The sequence below is a fragment of the Peromyscus californicus genome, unplaced genomic scaffold (assembly GCF_007827085.1).
Source record: "Peromyscus californicus insignis strain IS unplaced genomic scaffold, ASM782708v3 Scaffold_3__1_contigs__length_106647218, whole genome shotgun sequence".
Lineage (NCBI taxonomy): Eukaryota > Metazoa > Chordata > Mammalia > Rodentia > Cricetidae > Peromyscus > Peromyscus californicus.
The window spans coordinates 34,574,818-34,592,567 of NW_026294551.1; the positions used below are offsets into that span (position 1 = coordinate 34,574,818).

A 17,750-nucleotide genomic window follows, 5' to 3' on the forward strand; every position below is an offset into this window, starting at 1 on the left:
TCCGTGGAGTCAGAACTTCTTATCACACTCAGCACAATCTGAAGACCCTTGCTGGCACAGCGAAAATGCCATTGTCCTATTACATGAGGTGGGAGTTCCATTTCTGAGCATTGTTACTGCATTTATTGTTTGTGACTGGTTTTAAAGACAATGTTAGTGGCATCATTCAAAGGACATTCAATCGCTTTGGTCCATCAGAGGTGGTGTGAGCCTAAGAAAGACTTCTCAGTACTGAGGTGGATAAGTCTGACACGGAAGACCCCTGGACTCTTCCAGATCCCAAGCAGGTACAGATGAACAGACACCTGCACACCATGCACCCTGGCACCCAGGGAGTTACGGAGAAGAAAAGCAGGGCTGCCCTCTTTGGGGCTGCACAGGAGATGAACCCCAGTGGCCTGTCTGGCCTCCACTTGCGTTCTGAAGTCCCCAGATATGGAAGGAACTGCAAATACCCAGATTGTTTTCCTGGGCAAATCTGCTCCAAGGCTTCCCTAGAAGGATCTTCCACACTGAACACTCTCCATAAGGCTCTTCAACCTCGTGTCCCTAAGATGAACAGGGGATCCTAAAAGGCTTGCCTCCTATACCCACCCCGCACCTGTCCCTTTGTTTTCCTCTAATTCAATAGCCCTGTGGCCCCAACACAGTGCCTAAGGTCTCCCCACCTCACAGACAGCAAACTCAGTCCCGGAAGAACAGCCACCTCAATTGCCCCGTCCTCTAGCTAACTGGAGGGAGCTGGGAACTGGGCCAGAGCTTCCAGGTCTCCATGGCCACAAGTTCAAAAAGTGGCATGAGAAAGGACCTCACAAGAGTTCTGCTTTGGGCGCCCTGGGATTATTTACTAACGAGCCACAAAGGAGGAATCTGTTCCAAAAGGCCTGGACTAGACCACAAACTCTAGCGCAGGGTCTTAATCAGAACCCTAGTTCCAAGGGGGTATATCAGCCCTCTGGCAGTGCATATGGATGTTCCAGCACCTGTGCAAGTTTGGGAAATGTGGTTAGGGTATAGCTTTCCCCAGATCCCAAAGAACCCCATGGTCTAACTCTCAGGCCTGGTCTTCCCGTCTCTCACCCTCACTGTCACATCACCAGCCCTGAGCTATCCTAACTGCCCAGACTCTCTTCAACACTGTGCCCAGCAGTGTCCCCTTTCCTTCCCAGCAGCAGCAGAGAGCAGACAGGGGATTTCAACCCACCCCTACTGGATGCAACCTCCAGGGGCCCAAGCCAGCCACACAAAGGTGCCACCTTCCATTCAAACGGAAGTCCCCACTTCACACTTGATCCAGCAGGGACCAGACTTCATAATGAGATGAGATCAATAAAGACGATATCCATAAAGAGATGATATCCGTAAAGGAAACATATCCCTCACCTCCTTCGAGCAGCCTGGTTAACTTCATCAGCTGATAATGAACGGGGTGAGGGGCCCCCAGAACCCTTTCTCCTGGGCCAGGTGGCTCAGGGTGTTGCAAGATAAGCAAGACAAAAAGTGTATTTCCCGGGTTTCAGGCTGCCTAGGGAACAGGTGGAGATCAAGACACATGGTCTTCTACCTAACATCATGTCTAGGGTGTCTCATCATTACACTCCCAATTATCCCCTCAACCTCTATTCCTACAATAAACAAATAAGGAAAATCTAAAATCTCTCTCCCTTAAAACACCCTCCCCAGGAATTTCATAACAGTATAAATTTCTTGGAGCTAAAAACTTTATTTTTAAGAGGAGAAGATGGGCAAGCCCATGCTGGGGTGCAAGGCAACCACTCCGGGAGAAAACCAAGGAATAAAGGCAAGCCCGGGCCCCCTGGAGCTCAGCGCCCCAGGCACTTAGAGTCCGAGGGGCGGGGGAGCAGGGGCGGGGACAACGCATTCTGAACTTTCCCCAGCCGGGTCGCGGAGAGATGCAGCTCCCAGGGGACCGGGTGGGACCAGAAAAGGCTGAGCCGACCGGTGACCACAGTGGGAGCAGGAAGCGAGCCTCCCCTCCCCCTAAAAGGAGTTCAGCTCCCAGCCCGGGCCCCCGCCTCGCCATCGCCATTCAGCCTGCGCCCCCATGCCAGGGCGAAGCCCGGAGGGTGTTGTCCACACAAAGCGGGGAACCGGGGAGTGGAGACCCCAGAGGAGCAGGCTCCCCAGGCCTCGCGTCCCTTCCCCGCGGCGCCGGCCGGTGACCACCCCTCGGATCGTGGCCGCGGGTGCCGCACGCCCCCTGCGCCCAGGGCCCGGGGACGGAGTGGGCAGCCGCGGAGAGAGGGCCGCCCGGAACCGGCGCGGAGGCGCGGGCTCCCGGGAAACCGTAGCCACGGCGCGAGGACTCAAACTCGCGACGGCCCGGCCCTCGCGGCCGCGCCTCGCCGATGCTCCCGGGGAAGGTGGGGCCGCCGGGCCGGGGTGGAGCGCGGCGCCCACGAGCTCGCGGTAGGGGCGGCGAGAGCGAATCGGGGTCTTACCGAGCACCGCACTCGCGTCCGCTCCCGCGGGCCGCTGGGGCCGGGCGGCGGGGGAGGGGCGCGGTCCCGCGGTGGCGGCGGCGGCGGCGGCGGCGGCGGCGGCGGTGGCGGCGGCGGCGGGCCCGGCTCGGTGGCGCGGCGGCGCGGCGGCGCGGCTGGGCGCCGGGAGGCGGAGAAAGCGAGGCGAGGCCGGCTTCCTAGCGGCCGGCTGCGAGAAATGCAGCTGTCCCTGCGCGGCTGCCGGCGAGGCCACAAGTGGGGCCGCGCGGGGAGGAGCGGGGCTGCGCGCGCGCCGGGGCCCAGGCTGCGGCACCCCCAGACCCTCTCTCCCCAGACCGGGAAGCAGGAATAGGGGTCAGGAGGCCAACGCGGTTGCGGGGGGTAGGGGGAAAAGGGCATCTGGGGGACATTAGGGGACAGGCTCCTCGGTGCATTCCCGCGCCATCTGCACTGACCGCTCGGCTCGAGGACCGGGAGGCTGAATGGGGAGTCTCAGATCTTTTTTATGGCCGGGTGCAGTGCGTCTGGACTATGCCGACTTGAGGAGCACCGTTAGGAGTTGAGGTTAGGGGACTTGAGACTTGGGAGATTTGGGAAGGAGGGGCACCTAAACCCAAAGTTGGCCTGAGAGGTTGCAGACCCATACCAGGAGCCCGGCCGGAGTGAGGGTGTCATAAAAAGCACGAACCTCTGGGCCTTGGGAAACCAGGAGTGTGGGGGTAAGCGGAGCCTCCGTGGAGTTAGAGCTCGCAAGGAAATAAAATCTAATATCGAGGCCAGAGGACATGGTGGAGTGGGGGTGGGAAATCAAAGCCACGGCCCATTCACCCTAGCAGTTACCACCCATCACCTCCTTTCCCCCATCACTTGAGGGGCTTCTGAGCCTGGCCAAGGGTTTCCACTAACTGTTTAATCAACGGTCCATCAACTTTGGCTATTTTCCCACGTGGTTTGGTTTCGTGCACTAATTTGGAGATGAGAAGAGGGGACAGAGGGGATCAGGCTACCAAGCCCTGCTTTGAAGTGTAGCTGCCTAGGGGGGGCATCTAAAGACGATGAAGGTAGAATCACTAACATCTTTGGAAGAGTTAAACTCTGCTACTGGAAAAGCTTGCCCATGTGTGTGTGGAAGCCTGGAAATAGCCCCTTTCCTCCTCTGCAGGCTTTGCAGTCAGTCCGCAAGCTTTGCTGAGAAGGCCCGACATGCTCACCCACAGAAACATCTGATGGTAAAAACCACAAACCAAGTCCCCAAACACGAATGTGTTCCCGTCATTTGCATGTCAAGGGTGATTTCTTCAGCAGGGTGGAATCGGAGGATACCCTGAGAGAAACCTCACCTCTGAGGATCTCCTGGTCCCTTCTGCCCATGCTCCTTCACCTGATTTTAGGGAACCTTCAAACCGTCAGGAGCTGGTTCCTAGACCCCTGGCTAATGATTCTGAATCTAGAGTGCCCTGCTGACTCTGGGTTGTCACTGAGAGCTCAGGACTCATCCTCTTGACCCATAAAGTCTGATGATGGTATTGAGTATGTCACCCCATACTGCATACACTGTTAAGTTCATCTGTCACTTTTCTGCTTACTGGCACAATCTTCCAAAGTCCCGGTGACTTTGACATTTCAGGAGTGGAGGGTGGGGGGAGCTACCAATCTGCAGATTTTCCTGTTTGCACATGCCTCTGGATTGTTCATAAAATGTTTAAATGTATTTTCATTAAAGTCGTTAACAAACCCAGTCGATGTGATGGACAGTCCTCCTTGAAATGCCCTGTCTATGGGCTCTGCTAATGTCTTCCTCCCTTGGGGTCAATCCTAGAACCTTCTTCTCAGCATCTCGTACCCAAGGACAACCTCACTCACCCCCACCACTGACTGCCTCTAAGCATCTAGAGGCCCAGGCCAGGTCTTTTGCTTACAACCCAGCCCCTCATATCTGCTGCCTGCCGAGGGTCCCCAGCAGCCGGTCCCTTGGACACTTCACAGGGGCTAACAGCAAACTCCAAGTCAACCCTCCCTCGTCTGAATACCACCTCTGGCACAGAGGCAGACCACCTCGGCCCCTCCCCCCTTTTCTTGGGCATTCTGTTGACTTCCAGCTGTGGTCATGCCTCCTTTTCCACGCCTTCCTTCCCACAGCTGCCCCGGCTCAGTCTCCTGTGCTCTTCTCAGCTGCAAAGGGACCCCTTTTGCTTTCTAGCCAAGCCTGCTGCCTGCTTCAGAAGACTCTAATAATTTTTTTCTTTCCACCCCCCACCCCCGCTTCAAGCCTACCAGCGCTTCAAGATGTCCCCTTTAAACAAATCGTGTCCCCATCCTGCGCTACCCACAAGTCATTGCCCTAGGAATGTCTTCCCATTCACAGTAGACTTCCTCTAGAATGAAGACACATGTCTCTTACTTTTTCCAGCCTCGTTCTAGCTTTGGTTTCCTGTGGTCTGGCCTTCTTCCCCAGGCATCCCAGGAGCTACACTCAGTGGGAGGCCCTGGCAGGCACCTGGCTGTCTGAACCCATGAACCTCCTGCTCACCCCACTTCTTGGCTCCGATGCTGCCCCAGATGCTGTTCGGGCTTCTTTGAAATGACTCCCACCCCACAGATTCCCAGTCTTACAAGGCTTTCCCACCTGCCCCCACATTTCTTCACAGCCTTCTCTAGCACCCAGTTCCTTCCCGCTCTTCCAACAAGCTCTGCTTCCCAGGATGTGCTCAGGGAGGTTAATAGTGTGGGGCAGTACCAACTCTCAGGGTTTCTTTGACATGCTACATGACTTTAGGCCAGGCACTCAACTCTTTCTGTGCCTCGGTTTCCTGACTTGTATTAGCTAAGGTCTACTTCATTTTATTTTACTGTATGTATTTGGGTGTTTCGCCTGCATGCTTGTATGCACACCACATGTGTGCCTAAAGAGGACATCAGATCCCCTGGAACTGGAGTTACAGATGGTTGTGGGCTACCACGTGGGTGCTGGGAACCAAACCCAGGTCCTCTGGAAGAACAGCCAGTTCTCTTAACCATTGAGCCATCTCTCCAGCCCCCCCCCCCATTTACTTCAAAGGACTGTGGTGAGAATGTAATCAGTTCACACATTCTGAGGTACACACAGAACAGCGCTTGGAATGCTACATGTTCAGTAGCTGCTGGTGTTGTAATAAATATATTACTTCATCTGCTCTTAGGTGGATTGGGTGTGCTGGCAGTTTTATGTCAACTTGACACAAGCTAGAGTTATCAAAGAGGAGGGAGCCTCATCTGAGAACATGTCTCCTTACCATCGGCCTCTAAGCAAAGACTGTAGAGCATTTTCTAAACTGGTGATTGATGTGGGAGGGCCCAGGCCATAGCGAGTGGTTCCATCCCTGGGCTGGTGGTCCTGGGTTCTAAAAGCAGCCTGAGAAGGCTTGAAGAGCAAGCCAATAAGCAATATGCACAGACACACACACACACACACACACACACACACACATACACATACACACACTATGGCCTTTGCATCAGACCCTGCCTCTAGGCTCTTGCCCTGTTTGACTTCCTGCCCTGACTTTAATAATGAACTACAATGTGGAAGTGTAAACGAAATCAACCCTTTCCTCCCCAAGTTGCTTTGGTATTTCATCCCAGCAATAGTCACCCTGACTAAGACACTGTGCTAATGACCTGCCTGTCCCTGCATCTCTCTCTTCTTGAGTCTACTGTATGGAATACATCACTGCTATTGGACAGGCTGTACCATGGCCACTTCCCCTTCAGATATAGTCAGCATCCCTACATTTTCCTTGGCCAAAGTTTCTGTCCGGGATAAAGACGCATCTCATTCATGAACTGTGAATTCACAGGCAAACCCCACAGTAATCTCAGGACTTTCTACTTTCAGAATTTATTTGGCATAGCCATGCTGTGCCCTGGTTCAGACTCTGCCACCAGGGCCCTGCTCACCAACCATCCTCGCCTGAGCTAGCAACTGCTGCCCTGAAGACTTGAAAATGTCAAGTGACTCCCCATTCCTCGGAGGGTAAAATTTAACTCTGCTCCAGTTCAGAAACCTCTGTATGAAAACCTTGGTCCCTAGGGTTAGCCTGTTTAGGAAGTAGGCTATGGTGAAGTCTTCCCATGACTTCAAAGAGGATAGTGGTACCTAGCCCCTCCCTCTTCTCTTTCACTCTCCATCCAGGGGATGAGCAGTTTTGCCCAACTCATGCCTCATCACAGGCCCTAAAGCAATGGGGCACATTGATCATGGACTGTGTATTAGTCAGGGCTCTCTAGAGCAAGACTTCTTAAACTCTTGACCCTTTGGAGCCCAGAACTTTGTGAGTTGCAGGACAGCCAGAGCTACACATAGAAAAAACCTTGTCTTGAAAAACCAAAACCAAACCAACCAAACAACAAAAAAACCCTACAAACTTGTTTTGGTTCTATAAAATCAGAAAACTTTGCATATATATTAAAAATACTGCAACTCATAACACATAATAACCTGGAATTTGAGTCGATGTGGTTGATTTCAAATTCATTTTGGGTCATTGTGCGTTCAGAAACCTTTTATTATTGCCAGGAATTTTGTGACCCTCTGGGGCTATGACGTACAGTGTAAGAAGGTGGGCTCTAGAGGCACAGGACCAATAGAGTATGTATATGTATTACGATATATATTATGTAACGTATCAAAAGGGAATTTACAAGCTAGGCATGTTGGTACAAGCCTTTAAACCCAGCACTCAGGAAGCAGATGGATCTTGGAGTTTGAGGCCAGCCTGGTCTACATAGTGAGTTCCAGGACAGCCAGGGCTACATACAGAAACATTGTCTTGAAAAACCAAAAAATAAAAATAAAACAATAAAAAGGGGAATTTATTAGGTTGACTTACATGATAGTCCAAAATTTTGGGTAGTCCCAAAATGGCCGTTTGCCAACTGGAGAAGCCGAGAACCCAGTAGCTGCTCAGAGGCAGAAGTGGGGTAGCACAGCAGTCCTGAACTGCGCTAAAATCTGTGGTGGGAGTTCATACTGAGTCTGTGTTGAAAGACCTGAGGCTGGTGCCTGAGCTCAGCATCACCAACAGACGCACTTGTTCAGAAAGATGGGAAGACTAGCATGCATTCTTTCCCCTCATTTCTTCTTGAGCTGCACAGAGGGTGGGTCTTTCCTTCCACGTCACTACCCCACACGTTCTTCCTCTCAGGGAGCATCCTGAGAGATACAGAGGTGTACATGTCCCTTGACCCAAACCCACTATCACTGACTGGAATCTGGTAAACCGAGTCAAAAGTAATCTTCCCTTTGTAAGGTGACCGTGTTAGGCATTTGTTCCGAGAATAGAAAGCTAACTATGCCATAGAGAGGCTCTTTCCAGGGCATCTTTCTACTGTTCCCCTTCCTGTCCTCATTCCACCCACCTGCCTGTGCTAGAACTAACCCCCTCCCCATGCTTGCTGCTCCCAGAAACAGCAGGGAGGTGATGGGAGCCTTTTTCTAGACCCTGCCCATGCTAAGCTCAGGCCACTGGGATGTCTATCACTACTCACTGTCAAGATGAGGCCAGTGAACAGCTGTTGCCCAACAGCTGGGCTCCAGGGAATACAGTGTGCTTTGCCTGTAGAATTTCTCCAGCTCAGGGCCAAGGCACTGAGAGTGCCTAAGAGCAAGCAGCCGTGGCTTCAGAAGGGACCTTGTCCTCACCACCAGGAGACCTACTCCTCGGAGCACCACCAAAGACATTAACAAGGCCTGCGGTAGGACGGGGGGGTGGGAGGGGTGGGGATGGGATGGGGGGGGCGGTAATCCCATCTCCTTCTACAGCTTGGAGAAACTAAAGGAGACACGTCAGGCACCAGTGACATCACTTGAGGATTTGAATCATAGAAGCAGAATCTAGAGAAAAAAAGGGGGCGGGGGCGGGGGGAGTATGCCTTTTAGGAAATAGTAACTAAGTGGATAACTGAACGGGTGCTAATATCATGCCTAAGAAGTACCCCAAGAGCTTGATCACCTCCCCATGTGTGACACATTCCTCCCTGGTTGTCCCTGAACCCAGCCAGGCAGCCTAGAAGGACAGCAACTGTGTAATTGGTCTCTGCAGAGCTCCTGGGCGGTAGGGGATGCGTCCATCACTATCTCTGTGCCCCCCCCACCCCCCGCCCCCCCCCAAAAGGCCCGGCAAGTCCCCAAGAGAGAGTAACTGTTTGCCTAAGGACCAACATTTTGTGTTATTTTGTTTTGCTTCGCTTTTCGAGACAGGGTTTCTTCGTGTAGTTCTGGCTGTCCTGGAACTCTATGTAGATCTGGCTGGCCTCAAACTCACAGAGATCCTGCTGCTTCTGCCTCCTGAGTGCTGGGATTAAAGGCATGTGCCATCACTGCTTGGCCAGAGCCAGCTTTTTAAAAAGATTTATTTTATTATTTTTAATTATGTTTGTCTGTGGGTATGTGCCCAGAAATGCTGATGCCTCTGGAGGCCAAAGGCATTGGCGTTACAGGCAGTCATGAGGATGAGCTGACTAGCATGGGTACTAGAAATCAAACTCAGGTCCTCTATCTGCATGAGCCACACTGACTCTTGACCACTGAGTCATCTCTGCAGTCCCAGGACAGCACAGAGAAACCTTGTCTTGAAAAACAAACCTTCTGTAACTTCAGCTCCAAGAGAACTGATACTCTTTTGTCCTCTGAGGACACCCATCCATCCCCATGTGGCATATTCTCACACAGGGACACAAAACTAAAAACAAAAAAATAAATCTTAGAAAAAATTCCAAAACTAGTTCTGTCTCATGCACTTAAGAAGTTATTCCTGCCGGGTGGTGGTGGCGCACGCCTTTAATCCCAGCACTTAGGAGGCAGAGGCAGGTGGATCTTTGTGAGTTCGAGGCCAGCCTGGTCTACAGAGCGAGATCCAGGAAAGGCGCAAAGCTACACAGAGAAACCCTGTCTCGAAAAACCAAAAAAAAAAAAAAAAAAGAAGTTATTCCTGCTGGGCAGTGGTGGGTGGCACATGCCTTTAATCCCAGCACTTGGGAGGCAGAGCCAGGCGGATCTCCATGAGTTCGAGGCCAGTCTGGTCTACAGAGTGAGTTCCAGGAAAGGTACAAAGCTACACAGAGAAACCCTGTCTCGATGGTGTCAAGTGACTTTAATCCCAGCATTCAGGAAGCAGAGGCAATCAAACTCTGTGAGTTCAAGACCAATCAAGGCTACATAGTAAGATCTGCCTCAAAAAACAAAAACAAAAAACAAACAAATACAAAAACAAAATCAATTTGGACATGGTAACACACACCTTGATCTCAGTGCTTGGAGGACAGAAGAGTGTCAGTTCTCTTGGAACCGAAGTTACAAGAGGTTATAAGCCACCAAAGCCACCTAACGTGGGTGCTAGGAACCAAATTCAGGTTCTATGGAACAGAAGTAGTCCTAAGACATGCCTACTTTGCCCTGAACTTGCTCTGTAGACCAGGCTGGCCTGAAACTCACAGAACTTGCCTCTGCCTCCCAAGTGCTGGGACTAAAAGGTGTGCACCAACACTGCCCAGCAAACATACAGATTTAATAAATCATTATTATAATATTAAAGCCAGGTGAGGAGAACTCAGACAACAACAAAAAACAAATCACCACTATTAAAAGAAGGGAGAATAAATATAAATAAAATTTTCTCTATAATTGTATCTTTATTCTTTAAGACAAGGTCTCGTGTAGCCCAGGTTGGCATCGAACTTAATACATAGTCAAGGGTAATTTTAAACTTTTTTTCCATTTTTTTATTAATGATTTATTTAATTTCATTTTATATGCATTAGTATTTTCCCTGTATATATGTCTGCATGAGGGTGTTGGATCCCCTGGGACTGGAGTTATAGACAACGTGAGCTGTCCTGTGGGTGCTTGGAATTGAACCCGGGTCCTCTGGAAGAGCACCCAGTGCCCTTGACTGCTGAGCCATCTCTCCAGCCCCAACCCTGAACTTCTGTTCTTCCTACTTCAGCATCCTCAGTGTAGGAATTAGAGGTTTGCACCATCACATCAGACCCTCCTGCATGCTTGGCAAGTACTGTACCAAATAAGCCACACCTCTAGTCCCTCTGTAACGAGGACGGCGTTTATCACAGGATGTTCCAACTCGGTTCATGACCACTTTCGTTTTCCTCTCCTTCGCCTACACTGAGACCCCAAAAATGACAACTATGCAGCTCTCCCCGCCCCCCGACACTGTCACTAAGTGTAAGGGGAAGGCAGATGTGAAGTAACTGGTAAGTAATACCACAAAGTGTATGCCACTTGATGACACGTGACATGCATATCTGTGGGGGGCACAGGGAGGAAGTGGGTAGCTCTGTTGGGGGAGGGCCAATGAGGACACCTTAGAAGCATTAACACGCAGCTGAGCCTTGAGAGGCAAAAAAAAACCCGACTAAGTGGGCATAAGCGTGTTTCCACCCTGTGTATAGTGTGAGTAAAGGCATAGAGGAGAGGTTGGGGAACGTTCGATTACAAGTGACCTGCACTCTGGTTAGATGGAGTGTGGGGTGGATGGTACGTGTAGGTGGGGTGGTAGTAGCAAAGTCAGTCTGTAAGGGAGATGATTGGTGGACATCAAAGTAGATCTGGAAACGTTAGGAGAGTGTGATGGAATGGCCTAGAACATGGAACCAAGGACTGACTCTGTATCTGGTGTGGACGAGGCATTTCTTTCAAAGAAGAAGAAAAATTTAAAATTAATGGGAATTGGCTGGGTGGTGGTGCGCACACCTTCAGTCCCAGCACTTGGAAGGCAGAGGCAGGTGGATCTCTGAGTTCGAGGCCAGCCTGGTCTACAGAGGGAGTTCTAGGACAGCCAGGGCTACACAGAGAGACCCTGTCTTGAAAAAAAAAGCTTAAACAAACAAACAGGTATGGACAGTGAGGTCTCATACCTCAGTTAGGTAAGCCAACTAAGAAGCAAGCATTTGCTACAAGTAATTCACAGACTGAAGAGGAGAGCTTGCTGGTCCTCTGGTGGGGAGGTTCTGCCTGGCTTGTACATCCTGAGCTCCTTCTACTCCCCCAGGGTATGGTGTGGTGACGAAGTGCTGGTCAGGCCAAGGTACAGGTAAATCTTTGCTGTGCCGCCTCCTTGCTGGGTGACATAGCCTCATTTTTTCCTTTTTTATTTAAATATTTTAATGATTTGTTTGTATTTCGTGTGTGTTGGTGTTTTTCCTGCAAGTGTGTCTATACAAGGGTGTTGGATCCTCTGGAACTGGAGTTACAGACAGTTGTGAGCTGTCATGTAGGTGCTGGGAATTGAACTCAGGTCCTCTGGAAGAACAGCCAGTGCTCTTAACCACTGAGCCATCTCTCCAACCCTGACTCTGTTTTCATAATCTCTAAAATGGCAAAGAGGATGCATCTATCTCAATAGTTTGGAAATAGGAATTGTGGGGGATCAGTTTTCATTTTCTTTTCTAAAGGTTTTTAAATTTACATTCATTTATTGTGTGTGTGCATGTGTATGTGTGTGTGACTGAGCACCTGCATGTATGTGTGTCATAGTGTATATGTGGAGGTCAGAGGCCAACTTTAGCCATCTTGCTGGTCCTATGTTTCTTGAACATTTACAGTGCGTCTGGCTCCATTTTAAGCACTTTGGCATATGTTACTTAATCTTTAGGAAAAACCTTGCCCAGCATTACAGATGAGGGAACTGAGATACAGGGAGATCAAATAAGTCATCTGAAATCCTAGAGCAAGAAAGCCTTGTCCCAGTCCCAGAGCCCAGCACTCTACTGCACACCGGGTGACAACAGTAGCAACCATAAGAGCAAGCACACCAAGCCGGGCGGTGGTGGCGCACGCCTTCAATCCCAGCACTCGGGAGGCAGAGCCAGGCGGATCTCTGTGAGTTCGAGGCCAGCCTGGGCTACAGAGTGAGTTCCAGGAAAGGCGCAAAGCTACACAGAGAAACCCTGTCTCAAAAAAAAAAACCAAAAAAAAAGAGCAAGCATGCCGCGCATTCGTGCTGGCTACCACATAGTAATTCACTGCTCAATGGCCCGGAAGTAGGTGCCGCCATGATCCCAGCTTCACAGACAAGGAAGCTGGGCACAGAGATTAAGTCAGTTGCTGCTTCTTGGCAAAGTCATGAGTCCTCTGGCTGTAGAGTTTATTCCTTGCCAGTCCCATACTCAAACAACAGATGCCTATTTTGCTTATTGCCATTCTTATTGTTTTGAGGAAGAATCTTCAAGGTGTTCCCTGGCTACATAGCGAATTTGAGGTCACCCTGAGGTACATGAGAGCATGTCTCAAAAGAGAGAGAGAGAGAGAGAGAGAGAGAGAGAGAGAGAGAGAGAGAGAGAGAGAGAGAGAGAGAGAGAGAGAGAAAGAGGAGAGAGAGGGAGAGAGGAGGAGGAGAGAGAGAAAGAGGAGAGGGAGAGAGAAAGAAAGGAAGGATGGAAAGAAGAAAGGAAGGAAGGAAGGAAGGAAGGAAGGAAGGAAGGAAGGAAGGAAGGAAGGAAGGAAGGAACCGAGGACAGTGGGGTAGGTGAATGAACATTCCTGAGCGAGCCAGAGTGAGACTTGGTAAGCAGGGGCCACAGGTACTGTGACATTCTGGGGGAAGGATCCTTCCTTCTTAGAAGGAAACAGAGATCTCTCATCCTCTCTTCCTGGCTCCTACCTCACTGGTCCTTGAGCACAGTGGGAATGGAAAGAAAAATGTCTTATTCTTCTGTGGAAGAGCCTCACTTAGGTTGTCCAACAGCAGGGTTCCAAAGCCGTGGGTGCTTGGGGACAGCGTTGAGGGAGGGCTCACTCACCAGGCGGTTCTTTAAAACACAAAACAAGGCCAGGCCTAAGGGCTCACAACTGTAACCCCGCCAGTGGCAGGGGAATTACTGGGACTTGGAGGCCAGTCTGGACGGGACAGTGAGTGTTATGTCAGCTAGAGCTGTGTGGAAAGACCCTGGAGATGGGGGAGGGAGAGGAGGGGAGGGAGAGAAGGGAGAGAGAAACCCTCTCCTTCCTGAGTCAGAACTAAGCCTCTTGGGACAGGAGGATCCTGAGGAGATAGCAGGACTGGGATCCTGGGGACCAGCCCCTCAGTAGCCCCCACATTCAGCCTCCAGGGCTTGCTCCTTTTAAGTCTGTTGGCTAGAAGGGATGTGTCACATTACCGGTGACAGCATGAAGGAGCTGACCTCCCACCTGAGCCTGCTTCCCAGGGCTCTGAGCTGAGACTGGGAGGAGGAGGAGGGGGAGCCCTGATTCATTTATGTGTGGATCCTGGATTAGTGTTTTCTTCTCACTGCTTCCACCGCCCAAGTGATGGGATTACAGGCATGCGCACCACCACAATCCGCCTCTTCCTCACTCTCTTGTGCAGAGATGCCTTGCCCATTATGGTAAAGACTGAATCAAACCAATTCATGTGAATTCAGAAGGAAATTCTGAGGAAGGGTAGGAGCTTGAACAGTCCTAACCATACTCCCCTCACAACACTTCTTAGTTGTGGGGAAGAGAGAGAGAAAGAACCAAGCAGCACTCTATTAAAATTAATGTCATCTCTGTGGGTCAAAGGGACATCTTGCGCTTTCAGATGTGATACCCTGGGGGCATTGCCCACGCAGTATACCAGGTAACAGTGAAGAATGTCATGAGAAAATGTCAAGCAAACACAAAATGAGGAACTTTCAAGCAAAACAAAACAAAAAAAAAAGAAAAGAAAAATCCAGATAAGGCAGGGATATCTTTTTTATAAAATGTATGTGTATTGGTGTTGAGTCTGCATGTATGGCTGTGCACCACATGCATGCCTGATGCCCATTGACATCAGAGGAGGACACTGGATCCCCTGGAACTGAAGTTACAGATGGTTGTGAGCTGCTGTGTGGGTGCTGGGAATTGAACCAAGGTCCTCTGGAGAGAAGCCAGCATTCTGAACCACTGAGCCACCACCCTAGCCCCATGGGGGTCTGGAGTCTGTGTCTTTGGAAATATCAGCTATGTAGTATGGAATGTGTGGAGTAAAAAAGGTCTATTTATTATTTATATCTCTGCTGTGATCAAATGCCTGCCAAAGTAACTTCCGGGGAGGGTTTGTTCTGGCTCACAGTTCAGAGGAGGGCAGTCCATCATGGCTGTTTGTCTACAGACCAACAGACAGAGGAGGAGCAGTGGTAGGGCTCATCTGGCTTTCTCCCTCCTTCCGTTATCCAGTTGAGGATAACCCCAGCTCACGGGATGGTGCCTCCCACATTCACAGAGAGAGAGTCATCCTCTGGAAACTTCCTCATAGAAGCCAAAGGTGTGCCTCATTAATACCCTAGGTGTTTATTAATCCACTCAAGTTGACAATAAAGTTAATCATCACAGGAAAAGGTTGGACTACAAGTAGCTGATTCAATGAAAGTATCATATAAATATAGAAAGTTAATAGCTGGGCTGGGGTGTGAGAGCGGAAACGTACAGAGAAGTCTTCAGAGGTCACAGGTGTGGTGTATGAAATCTGGAATAGTCCAGAAAAACAACAATAAACCAATAAACAAAAATTAGAAAAAGAGCTCAGTGTGGTGGCCCTTTTAATCCCAGCACCCAGGAGGCAGAGGCAGGTGGATCTCTGCGATTCAAGGCCAGGACAGTCTGCACATTGAGTTCTAGGAGTTCTAAGCCAGGCCAGACCAGGTCTACATAAAAAGCAGCAAGAGAGCCCACAGTGATTTAGAGTGAGAAAGAATGAATTCTGCAAACCTGGGTGGGTAAAAGGCATATAGGTGTTTACTGTAAAACTGAAAACGTCACCTCCTATTTTATTTTATTATTATTATTATTATTATTTTTTAAATATTCCCTTAGAGTTTTCCCTGCATAACTCTGAGGTCATCTTTACCTGTGGAGGCCTGGGGTAAGGAGTGAATTCCAAGGGAGCCAGAGCATTTTGCCACATTTTAAATAGAGGTAAATGGGAAGGAAAAGCATTCGTGGTGTATAGAACCCTATGGTCCGAGGCAAGGAGGTATAGAGTTAGTACAGATGACACAAAGGGCAGGTGCTGCTGGGCTAGGTGAGAGGCTAGCCCAGCAGATCACCTTCCAAGACAGATTTTGGTCTTCTCTGGGTTGCAAAATTTATTCCCCCACCCCTTCCCACAGGCCGGTTCCCTCGCTTGCGCTCAACGGATATAGATGTACGAGACACACACTGACTCAGCCAGCCATCCTTTGGAGGAGCTGGCTAGAACCGAATTTTGCTGGTCTGCGTGGAATGAGTACAAACCACCGTGCCAAGTGTAGAAATGAAGCAGCGTTCTACACACAAGCTTCTGCAGACGCAGTAGCCAGCATTCTGTGAATGAGCAAGAGGATAAACCCAACCAATCAGGGCCCGGTATACCTCAGCCAATCCTAGCTCAGCGATGTTCTAGGCTGGGCGGGGTAGACCCTCCAAAGTGTTGTTTGTTGGCCTGGTGCCCCTCCCCCACAGCCCTGGCATCCCGTTCTAAGGAGAAAGAGGGTTGTCTGGAAGCAGCCTGGAGGCCCGCAAAGTAGATTAAACCAAAGGTGCAGGGAGAGAACGCTGAACCTGGACTGCTGCAGCCATGGCAACGCCACATTTGCCTTGCGCACCGTGCCCAGGACATCCTAGGAGGGGTGGAATTGCCTCAGGATTAAGAGGGTCTAGAACAATGGTTCTCAGCCTTCCTAAAGCTGCGACCCTTTAACACAGTTCTTCATGTTCTGGTGACCCCCCAACCACAAAATTATTTTCGTTGCTACTTCATAACTATAATTTTGCTCTGAATTGCAATGCATATCTTTTTGGAGATAAAGGGTTGTCAAAAGGGGGGTCTCGACCCACAGGTCGAGAATCATTGGTTTAGCCCGCTGTGTGGCCTCGCTGATGAAAAAGGAGGCTGATGTTCAGGAGGGTGGGATTGCTCAAGAGAGCTGTACCTCCTGTGGGTTCAGTAAGTGTGGGGAGGGGAGGGAAGAAGAAGTGTATGCCTCCCCAAGGAAGACGCACCTCTTGGTTCTTTCGGGATTCTAGCCTGAGCCCTTCCCGCCACATCTCAAACTAATCTCCAACTGGTAGTTTTCCCAACGGGTCTTCCATCGGATTTTCGCATTCCTGGGATGAGGCTGGATGATAGCCCCGCCCAAACTGATATCATCATAAAGGAGATAGGAAATGGGAGGACTGGTGGTGTAGCTCAAGTGCAGGGCACTTGCCCACTATGTGAACCACGTTTGTGGTTCGATGCCCAGCACGGCCCAAACAAAAGCAAAACAAGAGGACTAGGTGAAGACAGGGTGCATTGAATTTGGGGTTTTAGGTGCTGGAGAGATGGCTCAGTGGCTAAGAGCTCTGGTTTTTCCTCCAGAGAACTTGGGTCCGATTCCCAAGACCCACGTGGCGCTTAACAACCATGGTGAGGGACACCGAGGGCACTAGGCACATATATGATGTATGCGTACAAAACACCCATACACATGAAATCTTTGAGTTTGAGGTCCTATACTCTGTATCAGGCCTTGTCTAAGCATTTTATATTCAATTAGATCAAAACTGAACTAGGTCTGTAATTGGTATTTTACTTGTCAACTTGACAGATCTGGAATTATCTGTGGGGGACTATCCTGATTATGCTAATTGAAGTGGAAAGACTCACCTACTTTGAGGGGCCCCATTCTCTTTTTACAAGATTTTTAAAAAATTTTAATTATTTTTAATTATGCATACATGTATTTGTCTGTGTTTATGTTCCCAGTAGCCAGAGGTGTTGGATCCCCTAGAGCTGTAGTTACAGGCAGTTGTGAGCTTCCGGATGTGGGTGCTGGGAATCAAACTTGGGTCTTCTGGAACAGCAGTAAGTGCTTGAAGGTGGTTACTGAGAAGCTGGACTCCACTTTCCAGGCTCAGAGAGCATTCAGCCCCAAGGGATTCTACTTCAAAAACTCAGCCAGCACCTGCCAGGGCCAGGCCAGAGGTGCTGGGATTTACAGATACACATGGGACTCTTTCAGGCTATAAAATGCTTTAAAAAAGAAAGCAACAGGATGCTGGGCCAGACCACGAACTGATCAGATCTTCTGTCCAGTGGTCCTCGAGGATAATAGAGTGAAAACCTCTACCCCTTTATATCTTGAACTCACTTTCTCCAGAAGACCAAATTGTAAGGCCCCTGGAAAACAGCAAGATACATGGGGCTGGATCAACTAGCAACTTGGTGAAATAAAACCTCCCTTATTCCCAAGACAAAAACACAAGGAACATGATTCCTCTGGTTGTATTCAGAATCAGAGACTAAAGCAATT

At 50.0% G+C, this 17,750-nt stretch overlaps 1 protein-coding gene across 4 annotated transcripts in view; it reads right to left on the bottom strand.

Annotated features, from left to right (window-relative positions):
- Window positions 1-2,570, bottom strand: part of Cuedc1 (CUE domain containing 1) — a 116,872-nt gene extending 114,302 nt beyond the window's left edge. For 3 of the 4 annotated variants that reach the window (XM_052756117.1, XM_052756114.1, XM_052756118.1), the window contains exon 1: window positions 2,463-2,570. The gene's annotated coding sequence lies outside the window, so the exon portion shown is untranslated. The remainder of the gene's footprint in view (window positions 1-2,462) is intronic. The other variant, XM_052756115.1, reaches the window with a different exon arrangement.
- Window positions 2,571-17,750: the final 15,180 nt, after the last annotated feature.